This window comes from Pinus tabuliformis, chromosome X (assembly GCF_031772625.1).
Source record: "Pinus tabuliformis cultivar Carrire ecotype Pingquan chromosome X, CPIR1, whole genome shotgun sequence".
In the NCBI taxonomy this organism is placed as follows: Eukaryota; Viridiplantae; Streptophyta; class Pinopsida; order Pinales; family Pinaceae; genus Pinus; species Pinus tabuliformis.
Window position 1 is genome coordinate 99,529,119 of NC_142308.1, and position 25,112 is coordinate 99,554,230.

The 25,112-nt window shown below is 32.9% G+C and overlaps 1 pseudogene; it reads right to left on the reverse strand.

The window, feature by feature from the left end:
- Positions 1-297: 297 nt before the first annotated feature.
- LOC149138594 (transcription factor MYB114 pseudogene) overlaps positions 298-25,112 on the reverse strand; it is a 30,396-nt pseudogene continuing 5,581 nt past the window's right edge.

Genomic DNA, 25,112 nt, shown 5'->3' on the forward strand with positions numbered 1-25,112 from the left:
AATACCAACATTTTATTTGAATTACTAAAAGAGGAAAGCAATATTCTACCATTTCTATTGAAGTGCAAGTGTACCACTATTTAGATGTCCAAATCAGGGAAGCATGTCGAGTTCCGGTTAGTGAATTATTTCTAACCATGACTAGTAACGGGAAATTCTCATCATTGCCATGCATAGTACATCATATTGGCGGGCATATATTTTTTTGTGCCAACTTCTTTTAGTGCTTCCTGTTAGATCAAATTCCAATGCAAACCAATAATATTGAGTTAGAATGCTCATGGAACCTTATATCGTCTAAAGGTTGACTATAATCATAGTGCCCTTAATTTCACAATCCTCGATGGTGAAATTTGTGGAAAATCCTGGTGGAGGTAAGGGTGGAAAGAAGTCTAACGACAGATTGGATGTGTCAAAGTCGTCACTGTCGATGCTCCAGAGGTCTTTAATGAGCTGATCAGACTGGTGGTCTCTAACGGCTGTTGGCTCCATTAGGGAACCAGAGTTCATTTCAGCCCCTTTTTTGTTTGAAACTGTCTCCTTCATGGTACCAATTAAACATATGTTTTTATCATTCACGACTCCATGCTCAAGCACATGCTTTTTGCGGATATGATTATTCCAATAATTCTTGATCTGATGACCAGTACGCCTTGGTAATCGTCCTGCTATTAGTGACCAGCTGCAAACACACAATAAAATTAGTGCTGATATTATCGGCCATGTTTATTACTTATAATTTAATGGTTGCAGCATGAAGTTTACATCGAAGCACTTCGACAGCGATGCAAAGAGAATCCAGTGACATAGATTCATATTCATGTACGATTTAGTGCACCGAGAATCCTGTTCCGTTTCTTTTGGAGGTTGTGGAGGATAAAGTGATAAACCTATCCGCTTTATTGCTGCTAGAGAACGACAGACTTACGTTTGCCTGATATATTCTCCTGACTAATTACCATGTCTTCTGATAGTATATGAGTAAGCTTGCACTTTTTATTAGTTGGGTATACGGATTCTCTGTGTTTACTAATTAGGCAACTAATAAGAAACTGTTTTATGCTAAATTGATCAATGGTTAACCCATTGAAACGAGTTTCTGACATGTTTCAAAAATAGACACACATCTTGCATTCCTATTTTTAGCATATAAAGTGGGGGTGGATTTATCTATTTTAAGATATAGAAAAATAAAATTAATATAAGTTTCGATGTCAAAGAGGAAAGTAAAAGTAGTTTTGTTTGGTTAGGTCTGAAATGTTTAAAAAATAATTAATAAAATGATACTAGAAAAGATATATATATATATATATATATATATATATATATATATATATATATATATATATATATATATTTCTAGTATCATTTTATTAATATTTTTTAAACATTTCAGACATAACCAAACAAAACTACTTTTACATACATATATATAAATTTTAATTTTAATAAATTTTTAAAATAGTTTTTCAAAAAAAATATAAATTGTTTATAATAATAATGATGGCTATTAATTTCCACTCAGATTAAAATGGTCTTACTCAAATTTGTTTAAAGTTTTATTCTTGTACTTAAAAGTATTAAAGCACTTATTCAAAGATCATTGTAGTTTTCTTAAACATTAAAAGAAACATTTCAAGTTAACCATAGTTTTATTTAGCTGAAAGTTTAATAAGGTTGGTGATATAAAATAAAATAAAAATTGAAATTTAGATTTAATGTGAGTAGAAAATGAATAGTTTAAGACAAAGTCTTTTTTTATTTTCAACTCTCTTTGTGCTGATAGACTCTTTGAACCAAGGGTCTTTGGGGAATTGAACAATGCCCAATTTCACTATGGAGCTAATTGAAATTTGTTATTATTTTAACAATGATTATTTTCTTATTTAAAAGATTTGGGTTGATTACCTCATAATAATCATAGTTGATTCTGTCTATCTAACTCTTAGTCACCCGCTAATTTCTCCTTCAATTTTGACGTAAAACTATTTTAAATAGTACCCCTACTGTGCAAATAAGATTGTCCTTTACCATCAAATGGTATAGCCACTATTAGGCATCCGTATGTAATTCCCACCTGAACTAAAGGTTGTGTTTTTCCCTAGAGTTCTAAGCAATTTTATAAACCTATTGTATTACATGTTCTTTAACCTCTTCTTATACATAAGTTACCTATTGATAACCATGCTTTCTGAGAAATACTTACTTAAATGAGAAGGATATGACACGGTGTATTACCTTTAATTTTGAAATTATATTTGATAAATCAAATTTGGATGTGTTCTATCTTCCTCCATGACTCTTTAGAGATTCTCTAGCTTCATACGCCTATTCCATTTACTGAGAGAATCTCAAAACAAGTTTTTTTTTATCCCATATTTAAAGGTTTGTTAACCTATGATTGTTTTCAAATTCATAATATATTTTCCCTCCTCAATCTATAACTCTAATTTAGCTTGTGATTGATGTCATTTCAAAAATACTTGTATGACTAGTATAGATGCATCTTAGCATGCCCCCAAAGGGGTCAAACTTTTCAGGTACAAGATACAAACGTCTTTTATTATGCAAAATTTGAAAAAAAAAAATTGCATCCCTCTCATCCCTTATAGCTGCCCATGAATATAATCTCTCTCTTTCTCTCTCTATATATATCTATATGAAAGCTATATAGAGTACACAACTCCAAAAATTCTTTGTTCCACTTCAAGGAAACATTACAAAAAAAAATTACCTTCAAAGGGACAAAAATGTAAACCATAAAAAGTTATTTTCTTCAGTTGGTATACGAGATATATATATATATATATATATATATATATATATATATATGACATTAACATATTTTATATAACATGTGAATTGAGACATTTTATCTATGGATTACATTGTCAATGTTATTTTTATTATTATTATTAACATGTTTTTAGGTATACATCAATATTATTTAATATGACTTATTAAAATAATTTATTGATGACTCATATTGAATTGTTTTATTATTATGAATATTTTGAAGTGTGACATACTAATTTTATATTAAGAATCTAATGAATTATACATATCCCTTTTATTATTCTTATTAGGAAGCAAATGATATTTTTTATTTTATTTTTTAACTTCCAATTACTTTTTCAAATATGCATTCAATATTTTATTCTATACAACATAAAAATATTTTGATGAAGTCGTGAAGTAATTAAGCTAAGTTAATATGTAGATAAGGCAAGTAAAGCAGAATTTACCACCGCTTTCTTTCTTTATATAGATATATAGAGAATATTTTCTTTTTATTTTAAGATGGAAACATGTCAACTCCACAATTATCAAATGACACATTTCAATAGAATGTTCCTCTCTCTCTCCAATAAACATTTGAAATGAACATTTAGGAAGTTCAAAAATAATAGGTATATAATGGAAGCATGTAATGGATAAGATACTTCAAAGTTTTTATTATTGTTAAGTTGTTGATAGATTAAAAATGCTTGAATTAATAATGGAAATTGAATAATATTGAAATAACAATATCATTATTTATCATAATAGTGCAACTATATTAGCAAATATATTAAGTGTAGTGTAACTTTTCTTGGTTTTAGAGGGTTTCCAAGGCATCTTTTTGTGCTAAATTTGTCATAGGAATTTGTTGGAATTAAAAGTTTGAATTGTGTACTCTACATAATCAAAGTTCCAAACACATTTTTCACGGGTTGAATCCATTTATGGATTCAAAAATATATTTTAAATAATAGAAAAAAACATTATCTAAAAAAAACTCCAAATATTATAATATTAAACAAGGCCAATATATGAAATTTTGAAAATTTTGTTCATTTCTTTTTGTTTGTAAGCAAACAAAAAACTTAATATTACCAAAAATTCTTTACATAGAGTAAAAGTTGTGGTAAGATGAAGAGAGTAGTCTTGAGATGAAGAGATGCCTACAAAGTGCTAAATCTATTCTGAAATGAAATTGAGAAGGAATGGCTACCCGTGGAAGGTAAATCAAATAGTCCCTCAAAGAAATAACAAGATCAATTAAGACAAAAATGAATATAGGCCATACAAAAATGGTATTCTATGGTTTGACTAGAAAAACTAAAACAAATGTGTAAACTAAAGGAAGAAAAAAAACATATGGTACTTAAAGAGAGGCATCGTCATGCTATTTTTTTTGTGTCTTGATCATTTTGAGGTTGGTTTTGCTTAGTTTTAGTTTTTTTCTCCCACTCTAACATGTCGAGTTATTAAAATGGATCATCTTATCCTTCTGGCAACCAAGGAGGACACCCTGATTCTACCATAGCCATAAGAACTTGCACCTTGTTCGGGGGATTCACCATTCTAGACTTAGGTGGTGCTTGTAGAAGGAGCTGGCTAACTATAATCTTTAGTTTCAAGCTTCTTCTTTCATTACTTTCATGCTTGTCAGAAGAGGAGCGACAAAGCACTCCACAAACATGATGAGGAGGAGAACCAAGCTAGTGCGAGGAGTCCATATCTATTGAATTTTCATTGGTACTAGGGGATTCTAAAGTCAAAGAGACGATAACAATTGAACTGGAGAGATTGTGCAATGTGAGATGAGTGTTTTAGAATTGGATGCCAACATCTACAATTTGATGTTTTGTTCCTCCTCTAGCTTCTTCCATGTTCTAGAGTTGGCATGCAAACAAGTTCCTTACTCCAGAGAGTCCATCACCCAAGTTCCCTTCCTCCTTTTCGTACACTGCAGTTACCAAATGATGGATGTGGGCTAGAATATCCTAGTCAAACAATTCCTCATCTTGCCCATGCAAGGGAGGGAGGAGGGTGCACTCTAACCCACTACCTCCACATTTGGCTCTTCCACATTCCCCTACCATTTCTAGATATTTTATGTGATGATGCTTGGAGTGATGGTGTCTCGAAGTGTTGACTGCATAAATGATATCCCTCTATTTGAAGTTTGTCACATGCAAGGAAAATGAAGGTGGGGAGGAAAGTGCAGAATAATAAGTACCAATGAAAGTACTTTAGCAAAGTAGACTTGAATGGAATGTTTCAGACATTCCCAATTAATGACATCAAATACCACGACATCAGAGACCTCCACCCAGACTCATCTTTGATTGCATGTATCATGTATGTCATGCTTTACCTCACAAATTGGAAAATATTTAAATAACTCTTATTAATTAATATTCTTGTAAATATTTTAAAAACTATTAAAGTTAAAATATCATGTTTATGTATACTTATAAATAAGTAATTTATTTTGAAAACATATGTTAAATAAATAAAATAATGAAAAAATTGGTATAACCAATATATAAAGAAGTAAAAATATTGTAATTTTTAATAAATATTTCAGATTACATCAACGTACAATTTGAGTGGGCTTAATGGTTAAGAGCATGAGCATGCGTTTCCTTCTAAAATGTCACAGGGTCAAAACTAGAGATGTAGAATATGTATGCCTTCATAGACTTAGGAGTCAAATCACTGCTAAAAAAAATGATTGTTCTATAAATTTTAATATCTAACTTAACTATAACCTTATAATAATAATAATAATAATAATAATAATAATAATAAAATAAATAACCCAACCAACTAAAAATAAGATTTCTCGGACTCCTCTCGGTTGTTCTAACTTTAACTAGATAGGGTGGGCTATCAACCTCAACGATTTATATTTATATAAATTTGTAAAGGGAAGCTGTCCAATAAATACTGTACGTTTGTTTGTTATGTCTTCATTTATCATGAATGGCACGTAGACCATAGGTATAATAATTAAGAAATCGAATTGGCATAGTACAACTGTTACTCTTCTCGTTGACCGACTTGTATTAAATAAATCACGATATAGGATTAAAATATGTCCGGTGATCCTTAATTATGGGTGGAGTCGAGCTGTTCTTATTTTAGAGAAAGCTGGTGATATATATATATATGATTGTTTTAGGTTTTTTTTATCAATAGAAATTTAGTCGTGCAATTTTCAATGATATCTTTATGTTAGTTAGAGCAACTCTCTTTGAAATTTGGTTTATTTGTTTATAAAGAAGTTGCTTTTAAGATTTGAAATTTGGTTAATTTGTTTATTGTGTTAGTGGTAGTTGTGTTAAGATTTGAAATTAGATTAATTTGCGTATTGTGTTGGGTGGTAGAAAGTCATTGCATTCGTAATCGGTATTGCTCAATAGAAAAATATATATATTATAAAAGAGATTATTTTTGATAGTCTGTATAATGATACCAAAGCAGCAGTTCATGTACAACTATACCAAAGCAGCAGTTCATGTACAACTATACCAAGTTACACTGTAAAGCTATAAAATAAGTTAAGTGTACAGTTACAGGATAGGTGATTATAAGCACTTTTTTTCCTTTTTAATGCATGTACCTTTTTCCATGAATGTTTGTTCACAAACTTCCATAACTTTACCATACAAAATCTTTGTTATCAGCGGAGTGTTTCATTTGTTATTTATTATTTTGTATCACTATTTTTCCTCAAGTATATTGTTATTAGCGGAGTGTTTCATTTATTATTTAGTATCACTATTTTTCCTCAATTATATTTTATTCATATTCTTTTACCCTGTAAATTCCTTGTTCTCAAAGTCTTTTATCTTGTATTATTATTTCCCCAAAATTATATTTCATTAGGGCTCCATTTAATACTTATTACTAACTAGTGTCGCAGAGTGAACGTCAATAAATGCCGAGTTCTTTTCATTGCACATGACAGGAAAAGATAGGCATATCTTTTTTGGTTGTGAATTCACATTCTGCCCATCAAGGAGCAGAGTTTAATTAGAGGAGGCAAATCCCATCGTAAATGATATTTCTTTCTCTCTGGTGTTGGCTGCAAAATCATTCGGCTGATGGACGTGAGATTAGTTTAATCCCACGTGTAGGGAAAAGCCACGTTGACCCAATTTTGTGCATGCACTGAGCTCTGTGTTATTTCAGCCAAAGATACAGGAGGCAGGAAAGAACACCTACGGTATGAGATAACCCCTGATTCGGCCGTTCTGAAAATCAGCAGAGTTACAACGTGAAAATATTGCTACTGCTCTATTCCCAAAAAAAGAGGTGATCACCCCGTGGAGGCTGCATCTTTATCCTCGATTAGGGTTCTGATTTTGCAGAGTTTGTCCGATTTGGTGGACGGCTTTGTGGTGGAGAAATGGACTTCTATTTTAAAATCGAATTTGGTGGGGATAGATTTTTCTATTTTTATTATATTTGACTGCATGTGATTGCATCCCAAGTTTTAAGTTATTTTTTTTCGCGACTGCAGGCTGTGTTGGTGCTGGTAAAGTTAGAGCGACTTCTTATGTTGGGGGCTAGTGAAACCCATTTCTGAATAAAGTCCACATTGAGTAAAAAAAATTGTGCAACGGATTTGAGGCTACTAAGGTAACGGACGATCCTTTTTCAAGGGACCATGGATAAGTCAAGAAGAAAGAGGTATTTTCTTTTGTAAATGTGAGGTACAATTTTTTCAATCCATAATTTAGTAGAGTTAGGAAAAAAGATAATAAACACCAAGTTCTAGTTAGAGAAGTTTAATCAAATAATTAATTTCAAATTATGGAATCCTAAGATATGAGAATTGTTGGTGCAATTAGTACTTAAGGCATTGAATGAAAAGAGGAAGAAACTTACTTGTCTAACACATAAGGAATTGGATGCCTTAGAGGTTAGATCTCTTAACACCAATTGATTTATATTTTGTGTTAGGATTACAGAGCACCAAGAGAAGTGGTTGTATCTAAAGGAATAACATGAAGTTTTTTGGCCTTTAAATAGTGTACATTAAATAAATATACCTGGGAAAGACCATGGGTTTTCATATCACTGGAGCACAAAATCAACGACAATTTGACTGAGTTAAGTTTACTTCAACTACACTAACAGTATCCCCTTAAATTTCACTCAGGGAAATTGACTAAGTCTCAAGCATTCATCAACCATCATCTCATACCTAAGATCTCACATTTCCTCGCTCAAGCTAGATACTTGGACCCGTGCCACTCCAATACCTCTCCAAGTGGACCACTCCCCATCTTAATGATTGCATGTGCCAAAGCATTGTATTCATGTTTGATCAAAGTCTTAATGGCTTACAACAATGCATGCCCCTACACAACATGTATGCCTAAACCTCGGGTCTTGCAACTTCCTAAGGGAATACAACTGCCAATGACAATATTTCACTACTCGAACCAAACCCTTAGGGTGTTCAAGACATCAAACACCGGCTCCTTCACTCTATACTACTCCATCTTCATTCTTTTGATTCCATACCACCACTCTCATGCCGTCTATATCTCACCTAACCAAACCTTAACCTCGATTTTCACACTACTTGACATCTCTCTTTATATCACACCTAGTTCATACCATATCTCCTAAATCCATCCATTATTCACTACGCTCATCAATTTTGAAAACCACCAACATGATACATGAATGTTGACCACCTCACAAGGCCCAAGATTTGCCATCTTGTGCATTTCTTAGACCTTTGACATTTTATTTTTGAGTTATTACATACTTGTTGCTATCCTCTATCATATAGATCGACAACAACTTTCTTTATTTGTTTAACAATCTCATACTCCAAATCCGCATGCAACTTGGTACTGACAAACGTACCATTCCTATGGGATTTCATTGGAACTTGTTGTTGTATCCATATTTTAGTGAATACTTGTGTCTTTTGATTAATAATGACAATGCTATCATTGAGTACATGGGCTCAACGCTATTTTATTCAACCCAATATGTGGCCAGAAAATATAGCATCTATAACGACAAGGGTCTTCTATTTTAGACCTCACCCACTAGAGATATCCATCCAAGATTGTTCCCTAGTTTTGGGCGCCACACTTCTATTTATTTTTGTTTTTTTTTTATTTTCATCACGTGAACCAAATGATCTCAGTTAAACTCCCTTATTGTCCTTCTAATATTATGGTCAAACATGCTTATTGTATACAAATTACCACCATGACCTTCAAGACCACTAGCTCCACCATCAACGGTACAACCCACACTACAACCACTTGGCCTCCATAATCAACATGCTACCGAGAACCAGATTCCACACCATAGGATATTTTGGCTTCATCATCCCTTCCTTACTTGACTCTACTCTTAATAGATCATGATCTTTACTGTTATTACAAGAGAGCTTCAAACTCGAGCTTTGCTAGCGATAAACAAAATGCATCCCTTTTTACATCTTGACAAGTTCGAGTGATACATCCTCCACATTGTACATCGCCTACAATTCCTATAAGTTCTCGATAAATTGAATTCCATCTCTTTGATTTGAGAAATTAGATGCTCTTTCCCACTCAAACTCTACTCCTCATTCTTGTCCTCAATAGAAAAGAATAAACCTTTGTAAAAAAATATAATCATGAACACATTATATATGCAACCACAAATATTGAGAATACAAAGAAATACCTTAGGAAAACCCCCACTCTAGGGAAAAAATCAAACGTGATTCCACTAGTCCTTGGTCAAAGCCTTAGAAAAGCTGACTAGGGAGCCCACACTTGCTCAACCCTTGGCTCCTTACAAGTGCCAAGTAGCCTAGGCTTCATCAAGCCTTGGCACATTTCAATGAATATTCATAAGACTATTTATAGGATTCTTTCCATCCAAATACAACTTTAATACTTCCATGGACAAGAAAACTATGTTCCCAAAACCACTAGCTATAAACAATCATTCCCAAGTCATGGTTAATCCTAACAATCCCTCCCTTACACTAGAATAGGAAATTGTTATGGATCCAACCCCCCTAAAGATTTGGGTACTCAAGATAATCCCACATTCCCCCTATCTCTCTAGACTTTGGGGTACATATGCCTACTAGGTCTTACAACAATATGCCGAATTGTATCATCTCCATTATAATTAATATTTTTATTGGTTACTATTATTAATTCATTTCTTCTTATACTCTTTCCTTTCCTTTCTCCATTCACTGTTGATCTGGATTTGAGAGGCAATTGATCCCAAACTTGATCTGTTTGAAATCCCATTGAATAGGACCAAAATTCTTAACAGTGATCTTCTAACTTCATTGCATTAATATGCTTCAATCCAATTGAATATTAAACTTGGGAATTTTGAATAGTCTCTCAATTCATTACTTCAATTTTTTAATCATCATAACTACACAAACAACCTGAATAAGAAAACATCAAACAAGAGATCACTGAGTTGGTAATTGAGTTCACCCAATGTGGGCTAGGTACCTAGGCTCCACTAAACTTCATAACCAATTCTTTAGTTACTCTTCAATAAGGATTCTCTTCATTTTCAGTACAAAAGGAACTAAATCTCACTTTAAGTGGTAATGTCTCTCCTCCAATGAGACGTTCTCCAAAGAACACTCAGTTGAAGTAGAATTGTCTCTCCTACAAAGAGATGTTCTCATTTAACTGAATTATCACATCAAGTGAAAAAGCAACCCTTTTAGTACTATGCCATCTTGTTTTACGTGTACAATCTCACTACAAGTGTGAAAATGGCCCTTTCAAGACCACACCATCTCAACTTGCATGTACATGCTCAAATAAAGAATCCCTTGCAATAGTTTAGATATTTCTCCCTTGTGGAAGCATGCAAACATCATACAAAATATTCAAGTACATATTCTCACTCTCACATAAAGTGGAAAAATGGCACTTTCATAAACAGACTATCTAAATTTCCATGCACAGGCTCAAAAAAAGAATTCCCTAAAATAATATACATCTTGTTTCCTTGCTGCAGCATATGGAGATGATACAAAATATACAAGTACATGTTCCCCTTTTAATAAATCTTTAAAAGGGAAAATAAAAATAAATGAGACTTACATTATTATTCATGCCGAAACACACAATTAGAAACTCAAAACTTATGAAGCACAACACCAATAGGTATGTCTCATCATTCTACAACTTTTAATTGTAAAAATGACCAACTTCTAAAAAGTGCATCTCTATCTTGAAATTCATGCCAAGCATTGATAACACATGTGAGCTTTAAGCGATGACCCCTCAAATCAACTACTCAAATAACAAGAAACACAATGCTAGTAGGTCTCTGTTGTCATTTTGGAACATCTGACTATAAACCGGAACAACTTTGAAAACTACATCTCTATCTCGAATTTGTGAAAAGGATTAATAGCACATATGGAATTTTAAAACACGATCCTAAGATCCACTGCTCATATCTGAATTATATTTGCACCAATAGACTCATATAAAAAAATCGTGAAGAATGACTATAAGCACCATAGGTTTTTGTCACCTTCCTTTATGGACCTCTCTCAAATCCTTTGTCTTAAAACATGCCACAAACACTGAAGATTCCTTGCATTATATGCATATTCACTTGAAATTCATGCACTAGTACAGGCCTAATAGATCCCCCACAAATTCTGTGTGTGACTCTCCTCAACAGCTAAGTCCTTGGATAGGCACGGATCACTCTCATGTTAGATATAAAATAATGGTTTAAATAAAATACTCCTCGACAATTTTAATGAAATTATCCATATGAAAATTGGTTTTCATGGTAAACATCTTTCATTAGATGTGGGGGAGGTCATCGGGTCAAATCCATAGGCCTCCCATTTTGGATTTAATACAAAGCATTGGTTATATATATGTTGGTTTGATATATATGCTTAAAGATAAGATTGTTAAAACAAAAGTTCTATAGCCTTATTTAACCATGCGTTGGCCCCAACAAGCCAATTGGGCTTGTCATAAGGCAACCTTGGTAAGGCCACATGGTTGGCCAATCACTAACCTCGACACTATGTGAAGATGTCATGTCACATGATTCAACTACCAACCCAATGCCACATGAGTTGCATGGGTGTCACATGTCATCTCCTTGTTGTTCCACATGTTGACTTGCAACATCAGCACTATAGTACCAGACCATTACATAGACAACTATGTAAGGATCCTATAGTTCCCTATGTCACTCTTTGGTGCTACCACATGGTAGCTTCGTTGACTCCATTTTCTTTTCTTATTCAAAACTTCAAACTTCCATATCTTTCTCATATGGGCTCTATTTGAGGTCTCATTTACACCATTTGAAATCTCTCATTGCAGTCTTCAACATGGAATATATTCTATAGAATTTTGAGTACTTTGATTTTTTATGTTTCAACCTCTTTGATCAACTGCACATCTGACATTTATGTCCATATAAAAATAAGCCATCTATCGGATCTAGTTTACCTACAAATTTCTTGTTGTCTCCACCACTAAGAATGACATAATGTGTTGTTGCAGCGTATGCCATGGCTTAATTTTGAACATGGAATACACTAGTATCAAGGATTGGGACTTTGACAATGATAACTTCTTAATACTCTATAACCTCACACTCTACATCTGCTAGTCTTTCCATCTTTCAAATCCTTTTCATTTCCCCTTCTTTGGTTTGGGATATGGGAAGACACAACCTCTTTCATGCCAGTGCTAGCATCTTCGATAGAGTCCAGAGTTTTTCATACCTCGTCCTTGGCTGACTCATACACTTATCAAAATTTATCATACATATGAGATGATTGATCCTTCATGACCTCTCCTACTCTATGTTTCATAGTCCCTGCAACATTGAGGACCAAAGAATATACATCTTTGAAAGTCTCAGAAGTCTTGTCAATGGTGTTTTTGATAGTATCCTCAGTCTTTCCAATGTTGGCTTTGATGTTATCTATGGTCTTGTTAGCACCCAGTTTAATAAGGTGATGTGCCTCCTCCCTCCCCCCAACCTCCTTGATCTTGTTCAAACCTCGAAGATTGCATGTTAGAAAAAAATTTCTAGTGTCATGGGCATATTAATTAGCATTCTCAGCTATTCATTCCAACCACCTCTCTCTTTCATACTCCAACATAATTACTCGATGTCCTTCTCTCATCAAAAACCCCATTGGATTTTCGTCACCTAACTTAGCTATCATTGGCTAGGGATTGCTAGTTTTATTCCATCTATTGTGATAAAACAACTCATAATTTGCTTGTCCACTCACATGTGACCTCACTTTGAATAGTTGGTCCATATCAGATTTGACTGGATTTATGCCAACTTGGTTTCTCCAAATGCAAATTTTTGCACAAGTCACATTCTAATTGTTCGTCCGAGTATTCAACATTTTGAAACAACTTTACATGTAGATTTGTAGCACAATAACCCTCTCTCAGCAAGTCTTTGCGCAATATCTCCACACAACAAGTCTCCACAATAAAACTTTATAGTGGAAACAAAACCATACACACAACAAGAATTATGACACCCAAATACCATTGTTCTAGATTACATAACACCAAGACAAGTGGTGGTGTGTAAGTACACCATTATTGTGTTCCCAATAACCATTGGGACAACATAATATTCAAGTTTTTGTCTTATTAATAGGTTACATTAAATATAAATACCATAGACAAAACCATGGGTTGTTATATACATGGACTCCAAAACCATTGGGCACTTGATTGCATCAAGTTTACTTGTTCCACCGTAATATTTTCTAGCGGAGGTTGTATTCAATATTATTAAATAGGAAACAAATCATGCTTATGTAGTAAAATAAAATGTAATTATATGATGAAATCCTTGACAATCACAATATACTTAAGAGGTAGCTAGTATACATATCAAAAAGGTATTGAAATTGTTGATTACTTATACATATTTAATATTCTTAGATGCCAAATAACTAAAATGAATGCAAAAATTGATGAGAAAGATAATGTAGTTACATTATTCTATTTATTAATTAATAATATTAAATCTTAATAATACTATGCAAAGATCTAGCATATTAAATCATACGATTTAGCATAGATCTATCTTAACTTTAGATATATTAAAGGAAAAGAGGAAACAAATCTCTAGAGTTATAAATATCTCCTCAAGTTTTGCACTTAAAAAGAAATTTACATCTGTAGAAATTTGATCCTTATAAATATTTAGTAGATCGAAAATTAACATGTATCTACATTGATTATATTAATTTTCATTACCTTGTTAAATACTATAAATGGCAAAAACACTTCAAATCATATGGTTTATGAAATTGAGAAAATATTAAGATTTATTTTATATTAATATTTAAATATAGTAATATGTTTCAATATATTAAATAATGTATAAATTTATATGATTAATTATTTTATACAATAATATTTATTATTTTTTAATTTGAATTGAAAATTTATGTGGGGGTAAAACCTGTGAAAACTCAGTTGAGTACATCAATCACATCTAACCTGTTGAGTACATTGATCACCTCTAACCTGCTCATGTACTGAGGTAACAAAGTTTAATTTAGATGTTGTCGACATGTCAAAAAAAATATATTAGTTTGAGATTCTTGGAAGAATTACTTCTCAACATTTCACGAATGTATATATTTTCATGAACAAATTGCATCGCAATAATAAAAATAAATGCATGATGAATTTGGTTTTTCAATGTGATTCCTTGTGACCGTTGGCTGGCATACTGCAAGGCTTTCTTCTCTTTCATTCCTACTTGCTTCTCTTTCATTCCTACTATTGATCATACTTCTCTTGAAGTCTAAGGAGTGCCTGCTAGTGTATTTAGGTCCAGATTTTTTTTTGCTGTACGTTATTCTAGTTCTCAATATTCAGCTATATCAACCTCGTGTACGAGGGCTTGCTTTATCATTAGTCCAATTCTGCATGCAATGGGATTTGAGAAACCTAATTTTCGTTTTTTTCATGCACAACTAGAATTAATTGAAGAGGGGGAGGATCTAGAGGAAAATTTTCAAGACTATTCTCCGTAGAACCTACATACCAAGTGGATTTTCATATGAACAGTTTTATAAGACTATTGGGAAATGAACAACGATACACATTCATAATACAAGTTTATCAAAAAAAAATCTACTCAAAATAATTTTAGGAAATCAAAGGTTAAGTTCCGTTTCCTAATGGATTATGGGACAAGTAGCAATACGGTTCTCCTTTGAGTTTCACTAGAATAATAAAAAAAAACATTCCTAAAATACACCAAATTGTCTAAATAGAGGGAAAATGCCATAGGTGCAATGACATGTTTAGAAGCGTCATCAAGGTAAGATTATAGGTTAGTGTTTATGTCAATGAATCAAGGCTGAATCAAGGGTGGAAGACCAAAGTCTCGTACACAAACAACCATCACTCCAAAGCCATGGCTCGATTTCAAAGATTAGATCCATATGATTAACGATGTCAAAACAGCACAAAAATCTCTTAGCATAAGATTGGACAAAAACTTCTTTCTTGGTCACCATAAGGAAGTTTTCACTGTAGTGGATTGAAAGTCTGCAAGCCATGGAAAAAAACCCGAAAAAATGACCTAATCTATTGTATCTAAGGAAACTTGACTCCTCATCAACCTTTGAACCAATGGGAAAGGAAAGGATGGGATATTCGTGAACCTAAACATAAGAAAGTTGTTGAATCATATCATTCTTGACAATGAGAGACAATGACTTGACCTAAAACTAGCATATTTTAACACCCCTCCATTGTATGTAACACTTTGTTAACATAAGCTAAGAAAAACTAGGTCCAAGGTGTAACAATGAAAGTAAATAGTTTATTTTTAAATAAATAAAGATAATGTAAAACGCTTGGAAAACAAGACACCAAGGGATGAGGTTCTCGCCAAATAAAATCCCATTGGTGAATGGGAATGGATAATTCTTTCATGATAAGACTTCTAGATCAAATTCTAGATAAGCTTAATGGATTTGGAGATAAACATCCATGATGTTACTTAGGTGGAAAAAGATGCTAAGTTAAAAAAACCGTAAAATCCTTACGGGAGATAAGGCATGCTTTAATGAGGAAAAGCCTTGTGGGAGATAAAGACAAGATTTTCTTGGAAAAGCCTAGGAAAATGGATAGAAAAGATCCATAAAAGAGGGACGCTGCTAATGGGAACCATATCATGAATGGGGTTATTAAATACCCATTGAAGAGATCAATAGGAGGTAGTTGATCCATGGCAAGAAATCTTAGCTTGGGGTGAACTGGAGGAAGTCAGTTCCAGGTTGGGTGGTGGTGCTCAATTTTCCAAGGGACTTTCTTCAACTAATCTAGTTTGCTTCAATTTCTTAGAATGTTATGTATGTGGCTCCTTACTCTTTATGTTTTCACATCTTTAAATTTATGAGTAGAATTTCGTTGTGCTATCTCATGGTTCATTACTCTTAATTCTGTCAAATTTTTAAGTGTGTGAGTATAATTACATGTATGATCTTTGTTTATGAGATGATAGAATAATTATTCATGTGATGACTATTGAATATAAATTTAATCGAAGTTGAATTGGTGGATGGGAGCTGGTAGGTAATTGTTAATATTGGGTCGCAAAGGTATGTGACAAATGGTATCGAAGCTCTAAGTTCAAATATTGAGACGTAATGGCCAATCCAATTCTCTAAGATACGAATGAGTGTAAGTGCTTAACTAAGTCTTACACAAATGACAGTTTTGATTACAATATTTTGATAAGAAAAATAATCCAGAATCCATAAAGGTTTAAATTTAACCTTAAAATAGTTGGAGGAGGACTTTGAAGTCATTCCATGAGAATATTATATAGATTACTTACAATCAAACATAAATCTGAGCAAAGGTTTTTTGAAATTATGGATTTGAAAGAGGTAAAATATTGATATTTTAATGAGAAGTGAAGTTTGATATATTGCTTGTCAAGCATTAAACAAATTGTGTTTTCAATTGCATGAAGGGATCAATTAAAAACAACATTATTCCATCAAATAATTAGATAATTAATTAAAAGGGAATAATTAACCCTAGACAATGTGTTGTAAAGGCTACAAGTTAAATGATTTATGTCGCTTTCAATCTTCATGTAGCAGCGCTATGCTGAAATAAAATTTTGTGAGAGCAGAGGATTTATCTGTTATAATTAAGAGTCGTCACCCCGATTCTCTGCTAGTAGATTTTCAAAAAGAATTGGTTGATTCTAAATTATACTCACCAACATGTTATGTAGATTGTTTTTTTTTTAATTCATATAAAGATGTGCAAAAAAAAATATATATATATATATATATATATATATATATATATATTCAACCAACCACTCCTTGCCAGTGAGCACATTCTAATAATTATTTAGGAATGAAATATATATTTGTGTTCTCCGGGCATGCCAAAGACAAAGATTATGTATTTTGATAGAAATAGCGAGGCACGTTTTTTTGTATCACCTGAACCATGGCATTAGCAGGCTTTGTGATTTTATTTATTTTGTGTTTTCCCGTTGTCAATTAGTGGCCAGGAAATGAAATTTTCTCAACCCCCTATGGGTAAGAGTTGCAGTTGTGTTGAAAGTATGGTAGTTAGTTTATTGTAAGAATCAGGTTTTAAATTCAAGTTGAAGTTTTGTTTATTGGGTGATATAAATGGTATTCCATAACATGCAAAAAGCATACAATTCAAAAGTGTATAAACCTAAAGAACTCCATAGAAGTCTTCCGTCAATTTCTTCTTTATAATTTTTATGAATGTAATCCTGCAACATCAATTTAGAAATAGTTAATGAATATATCAACATCAGTAAGCTTTATCATCGAAATTAGGTGGCATGAGTTAGAGAAAATTCACGAAGAAGCTAGGAAGAGTATGAGGGAAGTGACATTTCCTATCCTGAGAGAACATGTTCTGCATTAAGTAACTGGCAAAAGAAGATCTTGAAAATGAAATGTGCCACAGACATTTCTTAGCTTAAAATGTCACTGGTCGAGTTCCAACTAAGTAAATACAACAAAATTAGCGTATAGGGGTTTACCATTCTGGACAGAGGCGATGGATCATAATAGTCCATGCGTGTCTGCCTTATATTGTCAAGCATGTGTAGATCAATCGAAATTTGGAAATCGAGGAATCGGTTTATGGAAGTTACAACAAAAAAAAACCTGTCGAATATGTAACCGCATACTGTAAATAATTATTGCGGGTTCTCATGGTCGTAAATATTCCGCATGGTGAAGGCTTAAAACTTATGCAGATATGTTTTCCTTGTACGACTCTTATGATAGATTGACTTGGAATGGTGTCAAGTAATATCATCTCGTAGGAAGGGAGGCTATGACATGCCAGAATGAAAGAATGGTATTACCAACAGATTTTTGTTTCCATTTTTTTTAATGGAGTTATTGTTTGTGGAATTAGCACAACATTTGAAAGTGTGTGATTTAAAGCAACCACACCTATCCCACTGGATGGACGGAGAAAATGGCAGTAAGGACGATTGTTCCCTTTCGACCTTATCTGCTGATCTAGAAGCGTGTGTGAGTGGGTAGAGTAAGTTGGATAATGTTTATTCCATTGACATCATACTCACAACTCCATCTTTCCACTTCACTGTAGATTTAGAGCACGAGGGCCACGTGTAATTAGATCAGCAAGACTGATGTTTCCTTTTTTATCACACTGCCTATTCGCCTTATCCACTAAGCTGTAGATATTTCAATAAAAATAAAAAATTGGATAATGGTTCTTTGGGTTCTATCTTATCCTTACAGCAAGACCGTTCTAAAAGACCTCCTAAATTAATGCGATCTGTTGACGTTAGGGAAGCATTAGAAATAACATTTTCCAGTGCTTCAGCAGAGTACGTTTACTAGGAGGGAGATACAGATTTGACAAAAAACTAATCTGCGGACCATATCTTAATATCCTCAAAAGCATACGTCCTCCTCTTGGTGGGATGCTAGATTTGTCATCCATTCTTGTGTTTTTTTTAATTTGAACGTTGTTGAATGTGTTGCCTCTACTCTTCCATCTAAGCTGCCCAAAGAAACATAAATCCAAGGTGGGTCAACTTCAATAACTAATCAATGACATGATATACTTTTTTAAAATTGCGCCTCTGTTGAGTATTAGTGCTCCGTATCAGTTTGTTGGATTCCAATTCCTAAGAGTCGTGTTGTAACCAATATTGGCATTCTTTTCAGCCCAAACCAATACTAACTAGATTTTGGTAATCAAAGGAACCTGGTTCATATTACCCTAAATGGGTACACCCGCCATTGGAATATGACACTAATGCACCCTATTCCAATAGAATGGAATGATGCCCTATTGGCAGTACCATTAGAGATTGTTTTGAACCCTCACTGACCACATACTTACTTCATAGATATAAAAATAACAAGCTCTTTCTAATACATCTAGACACTTCCATTATAATTATGCAAATGGCATCCATATCATAATGAAGTTATGATGTTTTGATGCAATGAAATAAGAAAGAGAATGCAAGAAGACAAAAATTAATTATGAATGAGCATAAGTGAAATGTATAATATGAAAGAAGAATGTTTCTTTCCAATTTGTAATTGATAACATCATCGGTGAGAAATTTAGAATTTTTCCAAATCTTTTTATATCATACAAATTTCAGACCTATTCCAAGATTGGCCAATAAAAAAAAGGATGTCTTCCTAAGCATACAAAATATTTATGAATTTGCCTCATTAAAAACTTAATTACTTCCAAATTTTTACAATAATTATAAGTAGTATTAGTAAACTTTTCTACTAATGTTCACCAATTTGAAAAATGTTGGCATAAGTTCTTTCATGTTCTACAATTTGATGGCTACCCTATGGAGTGTATATGATTACTGATATCCAGTTTTACATATATTTTTCCTCATCATTATTTTATGGTGTATAATTTGTCATACTGATTATCTTATCAGTAAAGAATGACCTATCATTTGCTATTTCATTAGTTAGTGTCACTTCTAGTTGGGGAAATGATATGTGCTCAAAGCTAAAGCGACGGAAGTATGAATACGAGAAAACAAGTCAACAAGATACAAAAGAAAAAGTACACAAGTATATTGTGTATTTGGTGCCTATATAACCTATACACACTACATCATATTGTATATATAACATAAAGGTACAATAGGTATTTTTTCTAAATGAAGTTCAACCTTAAAGGGAAAATTTTTATGAGAGGTAAAGCTATCTGTTATCAACTTTAACTTTTAAAGTCTTCATTATGTGCTAGATATACCAATGAATCCCACCAATTTCAATCACCACAGAACGTGACACACAATGTGCAATATCAAGGGAGGAGCCTACAAAGAATCAATATAAGTGCTCAAATCTAAGTAATTTGGATAGATATAGTAGCATTGTGGAGAGGAGAAACCCTAAAAGACGATATTGGAACAAATAATTCTACAATGTTGAATTGTAGTGAAGAGTGATGCAAAGAAATGACAACAAATAACATGTTGATTATTTCAATAAGTAGAAATAGTTAACTATAATAAGGTTACCTTTTATTGCGCCTACTTATTGAATGCTAGGAATTATGTGAGGATTAAATTTTTATTACATTATATGTTGTGGAAGTTTATCTAAAAACTTAAGGTGATAGGGCACAAAGACTCTATACCATGATGTAAAATTGGTTTAAGATACTTACACATGATAGACCTAACTTTAGATGTTCATAGTCAAGCTTGATGAATGAACAAATTTGTAATAATTGCAAAGTATGGTTATTACATCGAAAGTGGGATGATGGGTTTTAGTGATATGGTCATCATATTATTCTACTCATATTAAAATTAAAATTATGAGTGGTATGATTTCTATACAAAGACATAGATTAATAAGATTCCAACTAATGTAGTAAGGATAGTCCATTCAAGGGCATAACTTAATGGAAAAAATGTTTATTCTTATAAGATCCTAAGAAAGGATGATATATGAAGGAGGAAATTGTGAACTCTTATAAGGTAACTCACAAACAAAAATAGATAAAAGGTCAAGTGTTTTTCTCCATAGATCATGGTCAACATGAGAGAAATCAAAACTAAAAGGTTAGTAGATGTAATATATATACATCCCTCGAAATAAATTCATAATGTTCTATAAATAGTAGAAAAAACTGATGGTTCATTAATTGGGTTCCAACCTAGAGAGGATTCTGAAGGATTTTGCTCATGAAATTCCCTAGAGAAGATATAGAAGGAGGATATTTGATTTTGCATGGTTTCCTTTACTGCTGAAACGGATTTGAACAATCTTTCCACCAAAATATTTGACCAAGAAAATACATTGTGAATTGAAACTATTTCTACCACGAAGGGGAACCATTCAATTTTGAAAGGTGATGACTGTTCTAAGATGGCCAAATGGTTCTTTAGATGTTGTGTGGGGTATTTATTCTTTGCTAATTCCTTGAACAAAAAAGTGTCCCACCACCAAGCCTATGCAATCTCGATGAATTTGGGGTGTGTTACGAAGAAATTTTCTTAAGTTTGTTTGCTCCATTTAATTTTAGAGGGCTTGAGATGGTACATTTTTCTTGAAAGCATTAGCCTTTAAAAAGAGTATAATTTCACCATTTTTGTTGATGATTTCCCCTTACTATAGGTTGAACTACACCATGAGCCACCTTGTTTTGTCATGGTATGGCATCATCTATGATCTTGTGCTATTAAAATACATCTTAAAATTCATAATATTACACATATCTTTGTAGTCCTTATTCCTTATGTCCAGCTAGTTATTAGTGTATGTGTGAAATATTCCTTGCAAACACGTTATATGTCTCTCCCATAAAAATACCTAGTATCATTGGGAAAGACTTTGCTCATAAGAGGATCCAACACTATGGCATCAACAATATTAAGCTTTTTTCCCTTTCCCTTGGGCATCTTCCACTCTAGTTCCTTTATATATATATGGTACTCACATGCACTAACAACCAAAATCTTCATAGTATGCAATCTTTGCATGACTAAAAACAAATAAAAATGTAATTTCTTACTATGAGATGAATCAAAACCATATATTGGCAAACCTTTGAGTTGTGGGCTTAAGCTCCAATGGTAAGAACATAGTATGCAGGTAAGGGTTAATATGATCACGCAACACACAGAAAGTGAAGGGTAGGACTTGCAAGTTGCAAGTTAGGTTTATGATGGTGCATGAAAATACAATAGCTAAGGGGAGGCCTTAATGCAATACATAAGAGAGTTAATGCAAATCAAAGATCCTCATTCTATATCAAAGATTCTAAAGGATTTTAAAACTGTCTTCCAATCTAAACATTTTGTGTTAATTGGTGCATATACATGTAATGATGCAGTTGATTTTTGGATGTGGTGTTGCCATTGGTTGAATTGTTTAATAAGCGCTTAGTGAAAAATGCTATAAATATACATTGTTGAAGGAAACTAAACCTTAGCAGTTCATTATTCATACATTCAATAGAAACATGCATACCTTATTACATATTTATAGTTTGGAACCCATAAGTTCTTTTGAGTAAAGAAGTATCTAAATAACTGTCACTAAGATAGAGAAGAGAGATGAATTATTTTCCAACCAAGACCAAACTGGGATCAAAATTGTGAAGCAAATGCACACATGCAATACAACTCATTGTATGCTTAAAGACATCATACAGTAAGAATTTTATGACCTTCATAAGTAGGTCAATGGGACTGACACCCAAAAGTAGAAATGCATAATGGAAGTGTAAAAGCAGCTCCTAATGCTTCTCGATTAATAGCAGAAAGACAATATTAAGATTAAGAGCACATTCTCAACAGTTCACTCAAATTCTAATGTGTAAAATTTTGCAACTTAAACTGTGTAACTTTAAACTCCACAACCTTAATGTACATGTCCATCCAGATATAGATGGGGTTCTGTTAATATCTGACAAATAAGAACCTTTCAAGCAGATGCTTCTAGTAAAATGATTGAATACCTTAAAAATGTACTTATTATGGAAAGTGATAAGTTAAAAATTATCTGTTTGTTTCTACTTTATATGAACAAAATATAATTACAGACTAGATATGGTGGTTCTTGATGCATTAGAGCAATACAGAGAATCCTAATGACTAGTAGGAACTGCACAGTAGATTCAAAACATCACATGTCTGAATTAATAAACCAATCTTGGGTAAACCAAAAAGGTTCTGTATTAATACAACTTATGGTAATCAAAGGATCTTAGGCTCATAGTAAAATAATGCATGCACCAACTAAAATGGAACATATAAAATGTTCTAGACAAATCGTCCAACAACTTGTTGCTAAATTAAGAAGATCATGGCTATGTGGCACTAGTAATCAGGATGGTTGTGCATAAAGGTATTAGGTATCTAGAAATCTATAACCATACAATATGAAATGCATATTTTGTACCATTATTTCCTATCAAACAAGCTTGGAGAAGTCTACATGTCATATGGAATTAATAGTGTTGTCTGGTTCTGAATAGGACAACATAACAAGTATTGCATCAACTAATTTGATAATGGATAAATAGGTTATACTCTCTTGTCTTCTAGGGGTTATTTAATGTTTAAGGTGAGGTGTAAACATGTAAATGACCTAGGTTCACACCTTGGTACACATAATGCCTAAAAAACTTGGAGGGTGTGGAATGGAGAACGTTGTAACCTTCATTTATAAGTCATGTATGGGAGGTGTATGTACCTGCATACTGATTGTTCAATTGGTTTTGGATATACATTGAATTATTCGTGGCCAACAAGGTGTTGGAAGTAGTGTTAAAAAGAGCAACATGAAATCATATGACATAACTAGTTTATTTTTAGAGTATTTTTGAGTACCAAACAATGATTTTCTTAAACACAAGGCTAAAAGTTGTTATTAAAGCTCAGTTATAATATTGAAGGCCATACTTTCTTTATGATTGGAAGTAGGTCATATTCTGCTATTATTAAGACCCAGTCTAGTGACAGATTAAATTCCAAAACTCAAAGTTATTGGTATGATAAAGTTGTAGTATGCATGATTATCTCTATGGTACTATTTTGCTGAAATTATCGTGCAACCACAAGATAAAACAAAAGGATTAGCTAAATAAAAGCACTGGAATACTTTGACATAATTTTTTTTACTGATGCTCTGGTTGTAGAAATTTAACCGGTCCATGAAATTCCTTATTCTCCAGTCGAATAAGCGAACACGGTTTGATCGGACTTTCCTAAAGGTAATATCAATAATTGAAGGAATTTTAATACTAACATTGTTGAAAACATGTCAATGAGGTATATTTCATGGAGGTGATGTTATGGACATTGGTATTGTGTACAATTTGTACAGGTGGTAGTGTGTACAAGCGATATGTATGGTACTGGTATGGATGCATGTAATGCATGATAATATAAGACATATATAGATGTATGTGTGTGCTGCATAGTATGTGTAGGTGGTCATGGTTGAGGAGAAGGCACTGGGTGATTGCCTTGTGTGGAAATCGATCCAGAATGTTGAAGCAAGACAAAGATGAAAACTAAGGATTTCTATTGGAAGCTAAGGATAAGTATCAGCATTTTGCTCCACTTTTACTACACATATGACATATGATTCTGAATTATGATGGGTACATATGGGTTGTGATTTTGATGGTTATTTTGAGCTAACATGATATGATATTTTTATACATGTTGATTGATAAAAAGTGCTAGTTTGACTTTTTGTGACTAACGTAGGAAAACTGTAGGAAGCAAGTGCTCGGCAAGAACCCACATGCATTCAAGGAACACACATCTCTTCCTATTATTTAATAAATTGAAAATGAGGAATCATAGCTAAAGGGAAGGCAACGTTAACCCGTAGTTATTCATGTAGTAGTACTATTACAAACAAAATTGAGTTTCTGCATCTAAAAATCTCTTACAAAGTTGATTGAAACAAATGCATTTTTATCAATGGAAACAGATTGATGGTACAACTCCTTGATAACCAATGTATCAGGAGATCTAATTTAGGTGGCAAGGCCATGGGAACCTGAACATTTAGAAACAACTACGTGTGAACGAGGAAATAAATTGTAATACACAGTAATACACCCAAGACGATGTCAATTTAAGGGCGGAATTATGTAACACCCCTCTGTTGTATGTAACACCTTGTTAACCTAAGCTAAGAAAATCTAGGTCCAAGGTGTAACAATGAAAGTAAATACTTTATTTTTAAATAAATAAAGATAATGTAAAATGCTTGGAAAATG